A 13,181-nucleotide genomic window follows, 5' to 3' on the forward strand; every position below is an offset into this window, starting at 1 on the left:
TTATTTTTTAAGAACTACGGAACAACTTTTTTTTTAAATATAAAATTTGCATATTTATTAGTTTTTCCTTAAGGAACAGCGATACTTTTTTGCGATGTGTTAGGTGCTTACAAATATACTCTGTAGAGAATATGCAGCCGCTAAGTGATACTAAAATATAGAATGCATTATACGAGTTTTTACCTCATTCGTGTGTGCAATAGTAGCCATTTAGATGCCTTTATATTTGATTTCAAAGAATTATTTTAAAATTAAAAACATGAAGTTATAAAACTTGAGCTCAAAAAATGTAGTTGCAATTTTTTTTTTTAATTTTGCTTCATATTGCTAGAATTTATTTCTTTTTTTTTTAGGGGGGGGGGTTAATTAACTGACGCAATTGTACAGTGAATGTTTACGTGAAAGTTCTGGATGTAAACATTGTCAGGTTAAATTCGTGACATTACCGTCGATAACATGCCACGGATCATAGGCAGCGGCCAGATTCCAAATTCCGAAGGACCTAGCATCAGTCAGGGAAAGCTACAGAGATATAACGAATGATATTTTATCTTATTTTCCATAAGAAGACGCTGATACGCAGCATGAACAAATAATGAAATAAACAACAACTGTAAACAATTCATTACTGTCCATAATACCACATGATCGTAATCAAGTTTGCAGATTTGTGGAACATTCTTTAATTCCTGTGAACTGTATCCATTAATCGGATACTGTAGTAGAGGTGTCGCCGTGTAGTAACTCACGAAGTATCAAATATGTGATCAATTTCTCTGTATTTTAATTCATTAGACTAGTACGCACATGATCAGAAAATCTAAGATATGTTCTATTGGCAAAATAGTAATAGAAACAAAATAATGATAGTATATAAATAATGAATAAAGTAAATAATGGACCAAATTCATTGGAGTTCACCTTGCTTGATTTTTTTCTTCTAATTTCGACAAATTATTTATTGTATTGACTTGAAAAATTACTGGAATTTTCTTTCCATAATTTTCCTTCAATTAACAGTTTATTTAATTATTCAATCCTTCGAATTAATGCTGTTCTATATGTTTCATATATTTGTTATTGTTGTATTATTGACATCGTGTCCTGCTCTCTGCGATGGTTTAATACTTAATGACGAGACGAATTACCAGGTTTCTCCTTATATATAGTCAGATATAAATAGACTCCGGGAAAATTGGCTTTGTCTAATTTTTTTATTCTAATATTTCCTTTTGATGCGTCTCTTCCTCGTATTACAGTCATACGAAATTGTGAACTCAATAAAGTCGCTGACAGCCCGAGTCAAGGGGATTTGACATTTGTGAATTCATTATCTCGTTATATTTGAATTTACATTCAGAAGTGTGCTTGTGTTCACCAATAACAGTCATCATATTAATTAGAGTAGATTACAGAAAAGTATTATCACACCACTGCCAAATAAAATAATACACGGACCGCGGAAAAAAAAAGAAATAATTTGCATAACGTGTTGATATTAATATAGGAAGTTCTTTTTGACCATGAACAAGTTGATGTCTTTAAGCAAATTAATGTGGAAGTATGTCGACACAATACTACCTTTTACATGTGCATATAGACGCAGTTGTTTTCAAACTACATTCATTGATTTTCTCAAGTAAATTCTTCTGCAATAATTATAACATATTTTAATCTTTAAGGAATCTTTTAGTGGGATTCCCCTGCACAGATGTTGCGGTTTCCAATATTTTACGGAAACTGCACACCTGTTATTGTTTAAAACATTGGGATTTCGATTGGTGTCCAAATAGTTTACTATTAAGCATGCTATAAGTAAATTTAAAATGGATTCAATGATAATATGATTGAGGTTCAGTTTTCGGATTGATGACTCGACACTCAGTCAGACTTTTCCATCATAAGTTCCGTGCCGTCTTGTTCTTAGAGGTTCTGCATTCTGTTTTGGTGACAATTTCAATTCATGAGTCTGATTCACCTCAGTCTAACTCATTTAAATTGTACATGTCACATTGACCTACATTTTATCAATCTGTCACATGTTTATCATAATTTTTTTTTTTTTCGCAGCGCGATACTATCACTTTTTACGGAAAAAATTTTCTATTTGACCCGATTTTGCGAAACACGTTAGTTTTGGAATTCGCTGCGAGGTAAATTTTAAAGTACAGATCCAGATTTTATTGACCTGGTTTAAGGGCTTATATCTGTACCACTTTATCAGTAGATTGATATACCCCGTTACAGAGTGAGTGGATTAACATTTTCTCTATGTAAATAGACAATAGCTCATTACCAATAAACTAAGGATAAAGTGCCAAACGAGGCAAATCTCCATAATCGAAATGTTCTATATTTTACTACTGTTCACAATCCCTCATCTGATGTCATGATTATCGGTCAAAATTTGGCAGTATCCATGCTGAAATTCAATGTCTACATTTTTCCAGCCGATAATTTATGAACTTACACCTATTTACATCTCGTGGGTAATGACGTAGGGATGGAACGTGCAAAAAAGTAGGTCCAAAGACTTTTGGGTGTAGAATTCATTCATAGTCTGGTTATGTAACTCCAAATATTTACGATATCTTAAAAACCATATCCATGTCTCTTCTACGTCCATAGCAATAATATCTGCAAACAGTGTGTAAATATTTATTGTACATGCATAGAGTACCAACTTTCTCATTAATAATTTTAGAAAGTGTTTGATTTTTTTATGTAATAAAGTGCAGGGTCGACCATTAGATCAGTATTTGTGTTCACAACGGTAGCAACAACACTCTGAAGTGTTGTGGGAGTAAAATCGATCGCTTCTCACAGGGGGCTCGCAAAACCTTTGAACCAAATTTAAACGTATTAAGGGACTACAAGATATATGAATCCCATTTATCATAAATAATTCTTTATGGCTTTTATTAAACCTGGGATACTAGGCCAATCTATGCAATGTCTTTTGATTTAACAATTTTTATAGTTTCATGGAGCCTCACTTTCGGAGCTACAACGCATTTAATTTGGTTAGAAATTTAAATGATGAGATGTTCAAGCAAAGTGCTTGTCCTTGTTAAGTTGTGGGAGTAGAGATTTTATTGATAAAAGTCAAGAGGCATGAGATGTTAAACAACCGGTCCTCAATGTCAGACCTATTTTTAAGCTATAAAAATTTCACTTGATCTTGCACTTGTTTTAGGTTATTTTACAAGGATATTTAAAATGGAATTTTACTTGCATAACTCGAACACTTGTAAACACAATTATATCAGTTCTCTTCCTTAATTAATAACGACAGAAATTCAGGTCGCCCCAAAACATGATAGAAAAATTCATATTTTCTGCCATTTAAACACTTTATAGAGATAGTTTTTTAATTATTTAGGCAACATTGATTTTGGTTTTTTTTCTTCTCAAGTTTTACAAATGTAAGATAAATAAAAATTTATATTCCTATACACAGAATCGCACAGCCACAATTAGAAATAAAAAAAAATACCAAACGAAATAGAAAGATTTCATCATTACAAAGTTTGAAATATTCCTTTCTCATGCACTTGTTGAATCTGTTAAGAAAAAATAGAATAAGATAGATCGGCGTTTGTAGACTGTTTCCTACAAATTAACTCATCTTGGCTTGAAATGATTGAATGATCCTTACCCTTTGAGTCGCAGAAAAAAGATATTCGTTTGTTTTAATTTTCAGTTCATTTATTTTGCCCTGTATTCAAGTAATCAGTTTCTGTTGATAGCATAAATTAATATAAAAGAAGAAAGGAAAGTGTGCGAATAAAAAACAAAAGGTTTTACTGTATGCGTCGTAAATATAAACGATAATATTTTCTTTCACATGAAACACACGTAAAATTTATAGCTTGAGATGCGCAAAGGCGACCATCGCACATTAACCATTTTTAATTTACTTTTTACAGTTAAAATAATATCATTATTTAATATTTATGACTGTAATCATGAAATAAATAAATATAAATAAGCATATTTTTCTTTGGCTGTGTCATTTACAATTACGTTATCTTATACTTTAATTTATCGGACAAAATCCAGTTTATATTGATTCTTGATTAATATTAAATTACACTAATTAAAGTAAAAAATTAATCATCAGCGGAAATAGGTCTGTGTATTTAATGCAGATAAATCATTCTTTGGGATACAAAAATATCCGATAACCGAAAAATTCCAGACCAGCAGTTCCTTGATGGCAACTTGATATCATTGTAAAAGGGTGTGTGATATACTTCCAGATATCAAGACTAAGAAAAAAATCAGTTTGAAATTCAAGATAGTGTGAAATGAATCAGATCTTTATAATAAAACAAAAGATTTCCAATAAGCCGTTAAAAAATTATCAGATTGTTTTAAGTTAATGAATATGAATAGTGTAAACGTTACATTGCTCTTGGTCTTTGAAGAAATTTGCATGCGTTACAAAGTCTGTCGGGCAAAATGCAATTCACCTGCAGAATTTGACATCGATAATGTCACATTAAACAATGAAATCGTTACTTATGTATATCATTTGCACAAAGTAAACACCAGATGGCTTCACAGATCATGGGTTTGATGGGTAAAACTGATCAAATAAACCAACAGACCCGGATTTTTGGAAGATCTTCTTGTAACAAATATGTCAAGCTTCATTTCTTTGCCATTCAACCAATATCCTGATTGTAAGGAACTATTGTTTTCCTCTAACTTCGCATATTGTTCGAGAAAATATTCCCTTACATAAAATTTGAATCCTAATTTTTTATCAGATTGGCACTTGCCTGTTTAATTTATATACTCTTTACAAATAATATATTGTATGTCTTTAATTTCGCTCCCATTATTTTTTATGTTTTTAACAATACTCGACTCAAGTATGGTGAAATTAAAGACGTCAACAATTTGACAGCGCTTTTGATAGACCTGATAGATTAGACATACCCTTTGAAGAAATCGTACTTATAAATATTTCGATTGTTCCTAATATTTGCGTACAATTTCTTTTTGGAATACATATGCATTGTCTGCTTAATGAGGGCCGTGCCGTCTGAGTTTTGTGCTCGCTATATCTGATCAAAATTATGTAGCATTTAGCACGAGAAAGAAAGGTATTCTAGATATCTTCAAAGACTAAAAATCCTTTTAAACTAGCACTGCAACCTAATATTTGTATTTACCTCAAACGGTATTATTAACACTGCCAATATTAATCTTAAATTGTTAGTTAGGAAATTGGGGTCCAAGTTCAAAACTTGTCATTCCAGACCAAATTTTGGCACCGATTGTTTCTTCAACGGAGAAAAGCGGGTCTGTTTGATTGGGAAAATTTATAAAATTAGAAATGGATATATGATATTGAAATAGATTTTATTCCTCGATAATAAGTACTTAAAACCTCCAGCACTTCTTGTTCATTTAAAACCAGTTTTCCCAAAAATTAAAAAAAATAAAATATATTGAAAATAAAACTCAATTACATTTACCATGAATCAGTAAATTACAATTTTTAGTAAAAATGTTTTGAAATCTGAAGCTATACAGCAGGAAAATATTCATTTTGTGCAGCATTCGTAACATTCTAAGAATGTTAACATCTGATGGGGCGTTATATTTATTTATTTATTTGTTGGTTGAAACAAGAGTAATACTTTGGAGGTGATATAATTTAATTAATGTACATGTTATCGCCCCCAGTTTTACGTGAAGAACAGACGAGTATCTGTATTAGGAATGTTTGCGGTTTTGTAGTAGGAGGACGATGTCGGGCCGGTTGTTGACGATTTGGTCGTCAATTCGACTTTCAACAGGGAAGTCCGAGAAAAAGCCAATCTTCCGACAATAGCCAAACACGTAATACATAAAAATGGCGCCCCTCATATTTAATCAAACCGATTAAATTTTGCTGAATGTGAGCAAGATACTTTTCTACATTTGTTCAGTATAATCCTCTTGACAACCAAGACATAGAATTATTTCTTTTTCTTCCAATTTGTTATTTAATTTTCAAAAATGTGATCATATGCACTGCTATAAATTGTAAATCCTCCGATATTCATGCAATGGGCGGTAAAATATACTTCTACTACACATGTGGGTATTAGATAATATATATAATACGGAAAATGCAGGTGGATTCAATATTCATTCATAAAGCGGATTTACTTACACGTCCATACGTAATGAAAATGAAGACAATTAGATCCCAATAAAGAAAAGGTCATCTTTTGTTACAAAGTTAAAGTTACAAAGATCAATCAAGTACGCAGCATTATGAATTTAGACCTTTCCTTTTTGCTTGAAACTTTGTTCAAATGAAAGTAGTAATTTGCCTTTGTTTCAGTTACCTTATGTGACGATCAAAGAAATTATTTGAAGAATTTATATCAAAACTTTTTTGCAGAGTTAACTCTTGATTTTATTTTTAGAGTTGTGAAATTACATGCAACTCCTTCCATCTCATAGCCTATTTCAGTTTGAAGCAATTGTGTACTTTTACTACTCATGTATGTTTTACATAATGTGTGCAATATATTAAGAATGCGAGTAAATTCAATATTCATTCATAATACGGATATATTTACATGTGTATCCGTAAGGCCGCAGTAAAAGCGAGTAAAATCATTCAAACTCGTATTTAGAAAGGGTCAACTAAAGTTTAAGAAGTCATCTAAGTCACACAAGGTCAAAAATTTATGTAACTTGATAATTTTACTTTTCTTCATTGTCTTTAGTATAAATCTATCATATTTTACTTAAAAATGTAGAAAAACGGCCCGTATTGTACGTAAACCTTTGGTCACATGACCTGCGCGTAGTGCCGATCATCACTCACGGGTGACGTGTTGGACGGACATGTTTGTTTGAGCGGTTAAAACCTGTCATCTCTGTCACCAAAGAACACTATCCTCTTCATCTCGCGAGAATCAAAGAGAACTTTATTAATGAGTGCTTGTAAAGTAATTAATAACGTTTTCTTATTCACTTTTTATTGTTCATCGAGTTTGTTTCTGTCGTTCGGACTGCGCAAAATACAGCTTTCCCGAAGTTTTCAGATTGCTTACATGTTTAAGAAATGCATTCTTTGCACTTCATTGCCCAGAGAGTTTGAAAAATGAAAATCAATATAATTAACAACATTTAATAACTTTTTTGCTGATCGATAATGTACGCATCAATACATTTTCAGGACAGTTTACTCCAATTTGCTGATAACAAAGGACTAATTTCACGGGGAAGAAATGGCAGTCAATTTTTTTTTTTATTGTGAATTCTGTTAAGATATAGGAATATTTTCTAATTTAAATATCAGATAACGGCACATTGAGGCCAAACTGCAAGCGTGCATGTTTGAAGAAAAACCAACAAGTAGATCACGTGGGATGATAAGTTACACCATCTATTTTTGTCCACGTATAAATATGAAGTCTGAATCAGAGTCCAGAGCAGTTTCATTTCTGGTTTTATAGAAACAGGATATCGTGAACCATTTCCGTACTAGCAAACAAATTCATTCATACATACTCAAAATTTGATAGCCTTGATTACAGTATTGAAAAATTTTTTTTTTTGTAGAATTAATTTGTTGAACTGATTCCCACTAGTATAATATTTGTTTTTCGGAGGCATCTATTGAGAGCTATTGATAGCCTTTGATACCTTTTGGTTTGTTGCCATTTTACGAAACTGGTTAAACTGTGAGACCAAGAGATGAATCATCAACTCATAGAATTAATTATTAATAAAAATGCCACCCAAAGTTTGCCCAAGAACCATCTTCACATGTCACCCACGCTTCAGTCAGCCTGTTGCGAATGACCGTTAGTAAACTTTTTATTAATCACTGAAGCTCATTCTTCATAAATATGAGTAATAAAAAGAAAAGTGATAGGACATATTGCGACAAGGCCCGGATTTCATCACTGGGACATCATTATCTTTACACTTTCTGTGGACAGTTTTTGTAGATAACGTGTGTCCCGTGCCAGATCTACATATCTGAAATCCCGCGGCAAGAATCGGACCCCATAAGTACCTGTCTGCTGTCACAAAAACTCAATTAAATCTTAATTAAGAGGGCTAGATAAAGACATTAAAGTAACTTCTGATCTCTGTACTACGGTGATCTGAAATCTTCTCCTCTTACCTCTGTCGTCTCAATCATTGGAATATTTCCGAATATACATTGTTTACGAAGTACTACTATTAACATAAATAAATATCTATTATATCTTCTTTCAAAATTAATTGTAGTAAAATACCAAAGTAGATTCCTTTAATTAAACTTTTTAAACTTGGCACAGAATTTTTGCACATAAGTGCATTGAAATAAATATGTATAATTGTATATTCTATGAAACTATATCCAAGATTTACACCCTGATTTTTACCCAATACAGATGTATGTGTACTTTAGAATTTGAATTTGCCTAAGTTCTATAAAATACCCTTGATTTTAGAATGACTCCCACACTTTCAGAATATCTTCTTCTTTTTGGCCCGTTTATATAATAACTGCTTTTGAAATCTTCTCAATTTAGGAATATTTTACGGTTTCTGCCCTTGAATGGTGGCATACATTACGATACTTCCATGCATTACGTCAATCGTATCGTATTACACAAACCAACGCCACTATCTGTAATTTTAAGTAAGATTTCGTTCATTTTAAAAATTATATATATATATATATATATATATATATATATATATATATATATATATATATATATATATATATATATATATATATATATCTCCAATAATTTGCTCTATTTTGCCAATGATATGAATATAGCCCGCTTCAAACCAGAAACCCAAGAGATTTCTGAAACCCAAATTAATTTTCGAATATTATTTTGTTTTGTTTTCAAATTCTGCATACAAGAAACGGGTTTCCATTCCTGTTCCCCAAAACAAATTTTATAGCTCGCAATTCTCACAAAGGCGCTTGGATGAAGGATATACTCGAACAATATTTGTAGCAATTTTTTTTTCAAGTTCACAGTGTTCATATTTTTATTTGCTAGTATTTAATTTTTATATAAATACGGTAAATCTTTCTATTTCATTTACACTAGATTGGAACAGAATTTTCATATTATACGTTTTAAATTTGACATATCCCAACTGTATACTAAAAAAAATTAGTATACAGTTGGATGGATATGTCAATTTTAATTTTTTAAAAATGACAACTGTGAAGTTAAAAGAAGAATGTTAGGTATATTGTTCGAGTTTCCTCAACAATATTTTTATAGAATACATGTATATGATTTTCATTGACCCAAGCGCATATAAAACATCTCTCTAGAGTTGTGCTGTCAATGCATAGTATTGAATTGTTAGATTTTAGCTGGTTTATATTCCAATTTTACACAACACTGTACATAAAGAACATAATATACCATATACAGTGTATACAGGAATACGTGGATCAGTTTCTTATGTATAAAAAAGAATAATTTATTAACAAAGTTTTAACACAATCTTTCACTTATGATATACACGGCATTAGAAATAAGAAAAAAAAGTTTTTAATTTTGAATTTTAAACTACAAAAATGCATAATTCATAAATGTAAATTAAATAAACATGTGTAAAATGGTAATTGGAAAAAAATAAGCCAGAAAATAAAAAAAGTTAAAATTTCATAAGAAATTGAGGTCTGTAAAACAGAGGCTGTTACGAGTGTTGATGTTATTACTTCATTTATCAAAATGCAACACTCTTCCCGTATTATAAGAAAGCTGACCATTGCACTGTCCGTAAGGATAAGATGCCCTTTGGTCAGTTGTGACGGTCGGGATAACAGGGGTCTTGTCACTTTTGGGACTGACAGGGAGATGTTTTATAACAAGTGCTCGCTATTTATTATCACCATCATCATGTTAATAGACGATTCTGACATATGTAATCGTTTGATGAGTGTAGCACACTTTTTCTATGATTATAATGAATTTTCTAATTTGCAAGAACAACCAATAAATGTCCAAGTGTTCGTTACGCGAAAATTTATTGAAATCGACATGTGTAGGTATGTCATCTCCCATATTGCCCCACAAAATTACGATTTTTGAGAATAAGTGTTCAAACTGCATGCATATAGTGGATACAATAAGTACGCAAATCATTTATTATGGCGACATGTGTTATACAGTTCAATGAGAAACAATCATTACAATTAAATATTCAAACACCCGGCCCATCGGACCCATATGTCACATTTAACAAAAATAAATGAGAAAACATGTACAATGTATATATATACACATATATTACACGTTGCGTTTTTTGGTACAACAAAATTGCCTGTGCATGTATGATAGATATATAATACTGAATATACATATGTACTAAGAAGGTTAGTTATTGCTGCAAAAACATTAGTTTTGTTTGTTTGTTTATTGTTTAACGTCCCTCTCGAGAATTTTTCACTCAAATGGAGACGCCATCACTTGCCGGCGGAGAGCTTGCAAATTTTGACCTATACTCGGCACTCAGGGCCATTGAGCAGTGAGGGATCTTTTTCGTGCCAGCACCTACTGCGATAAGAGACCTCGGTTTATACGGTCTCATCCGAAGGACCGGTCTCCACGTCCCACAGTGGGATTCGAACCCTCGACGTAAGGATCGACTCCTTACTCCGCGACTCTAGAGCGAACGCTCTAGCTCTAACCACTGCGCCAAGCGGGCGACAACATTAATTTGAATGGAAAATTTAATTTAGATTATACATTCTTAATTGTCCACAAGGATTATGAAGCAATTGTCCACTTCTAGCCCGTCCCATCAGCAAATTGCTGAGAAGGTTATAAATTAAAGAAGAACAAAAAAAAAAACAGAATCAAAGAAGTATTTTTGCAAAGCCAAATTAGTTCGGGTTAGGTTTTTTTTTTTTTTTAGCTTTTTAAAAGTTTTTTAGGGGATCTTAACTAAACGTGTTCGAGACAGGAAAATAAACATTTGACATGGTAGTCCTCAGAAGTTTTGCAAATTATTTAAATATAGAATTGACATTGTCTCATCTCCAACCTGAGAGAGAGATAACTGCGACCGAGTTATAACTTGGAGACACGCTTCTGTTGAGTCTTTTGTCATACGATCACTTTGGTAACATTTATACAAACAAATACCTTCGAATCCGGAATACCTGTCCGAAATTTTGTTAAGTTTGTTTGCAATGTTCACGGTATGCCCGGAACGTTGTAAGTCTGCCGATGTACCGTAGTAAAGCATTGACGTCAATGGCTCAATCAGACCAGCTACCCTTTCTCCGCGAGGAATGCTCAAATAATCCTCAAAGAGAGGGGGTCAAATTGGGGGAGTACTTTAAGTGTTTGAGTTGTGGTTTTAAGTATTGATTTTGCTATCAAATTTGTAAACCAGATCTTAACCAGTAAATCACTCTCGGAAACTCGCGTTTTCTCGTTGTTGTAGGAGTTACTCGGGAGAATGCCTTTAGATTGTGCACTGTCATTAAGGTGCAGAAGTTGAGTCATTTTGTTTACATGCACGATGCAATCACTCAAGAATCACACCATCGCATATACTAGTGTTCTTAAGATTTATAAGAGTTTAGAACAATTTAATTTAAAAGAAAATCTGGTACTTAATTTTTACTAAGAGTAAATAAATGAAATCTTCATAATTTATTGCTACAACTTATGACTTAAGCCTAAATAATTATAAGCATAAAATTTATTAACAATAAATTGTTGTTACTATAAAAATAATTACTAAAATATTTTCATTTATCAATCTTTGTCCTTTGTTTTAAAGCAATATTTTTTGGTATTAGATTTGTTCTAGTTTATCAAGGTTTTACTACAATGCAAAAAAAACTGCACATTTTTATCAAAATATTATTTTACACTGTAGGCCCGAAGGAAGCAATTTCAGTTAGGGGAGGGGTCACAAAATATTTTCAGGTTTTTTTTTGGGGGGGGGGGAGGGGACACTAACAAGCAAATATACATTGACAATTGCAAGCAAAAAATAAAAAAATAAAAATCTGACATTATAAACTTTTTTTTATTAAGGGGACACAAGCATAAAGTAGATATGTTTTGAAGAGTATACTATATGTAGGCATAATTGGTGGGGGGGGGGGGGGGGGGACTCCCCCGTGCGCCATTGGTTCCTGCTGCCGTGCACTGATATTCATGAAGTCCATGTTTCTTCCAACACAGGAAGAAAAATATTAATCATGTGCTTTCAAGAGATTGGGGCAAAAATTATGCAAATGATATTACAAATTTTTGAATGAATTTCACTTTTGTCTCGCTGACTAGTTTGGTTCGTGATAATTTTATTCCATTCATAGCTTTAAGGTCAGCATGGCAGTGTCAAATCAACATCATTTTAATTTTTTTAATTAGCATTTTAAAAAAATCAGCTGCGGTAGCTTCTGATTTCATTGATTATTGCGGAAATAAATCTTGGCTTTCTTTTTATTTGTTAATTTCGGGATATATACCCAGGACAACCTACATATAAATAAATATACTCTATATTGACAAAACGTCCAGTGACGGCAAAGAATCTAGGACATACTTTAACTTGAAATTAGGACAAACGGGGGAATATAGTGTCACGACCTGGAACAAGTGTTTGCTTTTAAAATCTTGGTAAAATAATCAAAAGTTTAAGAATTCTAATTAAAGACAGGCAACCTTCCCCATCTGTAATGCATTTAATAATTACATGCAAAGTTTAATTTTAATCATTCAAAACTTTTTTTTCTTTGGAAATTAAACCATATCATCATACTTTTAAAAACCATATTAATCTTTATATAAGCATCCTGCTTAGTTTATTATATTAACCTGTGTAAGTAAGTGTATATGATGACCCGAGATGAAAATTTTAATTAAGAGCCTATAAAGTTTATAAATATATTTTTATTTTCTGTATTATGCGGGTTCTTATAAAACAATGATTGATGTTTATTAAGTAACTGGACAGTGTACCTGTATAAGGTACACATGTCAGGTGTAAATTTACTGCCGTTCCTATTAACTATCTTACTTACATATGATATATGACATTCAATAAAGTTACAATGACCCCAAGTCAAGTAACATTTTTTGTGTCTGGTGCATTATTTTACGCGAGTTATGTAGATAGATGCCAAAACACAACATGCATGTTCACACAACGAACTGTGTACCACATAT

At 32.1% G+C, this 13,181-nt stretch overlaps 1 protein-coding gene across 1 annotated transcript in view; it reads left to right on the forward strand.

Annotated features, from left to right (window-relative positions):
- The window catches only part of LOC133205673 (actin, cytoplasmic-like), a 222,067-nt gene that overhangs the window by 159,433 nt on the left and 49,453 nt on the right, over window positions 1-13,181 (forward strand). The gene's annotated exons all lie outside the window — the stretch shown is intronic.

Source organism: Saccostrea echinata, unplaced genomic scaffold (genome assembly GCF_033153115.1).
Source record: "Saccostrea echinata isolate AGI-Se365-2 ecotype Australia unplaced genomic scaffold, CSIRO_AGI_Sech_v1 ptg000002l, whole genome shotgun sequence".
Classification (NCBI taxonomy): domain Eukaryota; kingdom Metazoa; phylum Mollusca; class Bivalvia; order Ostreida; family Ostreidae; genus Saccostrea; species Saccostrea echinata.